This window comes from Mercenaria mercenaria, chromosome 9 (assembly GCF_021730395.1).
Source record: "Mercenaria mercenaria strain notata chromosome 9, MADL_Memer_1, whole genome shotgun sequence".
Taxonomy (NCBI): domain Eukaryota; kingdom Metazoa; phylum Mollusca; class Bivalvia; order Venerida; family Veneridae; genus Mercenaria; species Mercenaria mercenaria.
This window is the reverse complement of record NC_069369.1, coordinates 56,929,991-56,930,393: the sequence shown is the minus strand read 5'-3', so window position 1 is coordinate 56,930,393 and position 403 is coordinate 56,929,991.

Genomic DNA, 403 nt, shown 5'->3' with positions numbered 1-403 from the left:
GATTGACATTATAGCGAAAATGGCCTTCGCTATACAGGAGTTGACACTCCTATTAGAGACAGAAAAGGTTCCTAACCCTAACAGGCAGAAATAACTACAATACAGGTCACTTACTACCCAGATGGCCCTGGATTTCGGTGGATGATACAAAAGTACATGTACAATCAATGGAGTCTGGTCGTGAAGCGATGCTGCTCCTCGGTGATTGGTCCTCCTGGCCATGTGATGGGAATCCTCCTCTCTGATTGGCTGGTTCTCCTGTGACCTCTTACAGTGACCTAACTAACCCTAACTACGTTCCCACTACACTCCCCCCCGTTCTATAAAGTTGGTTACTAGGGTCTGTGTGAGTCACACAGAAAAGAGATGGCCTGGGAGGCTATAGATGGGTTCCTCACAGAGA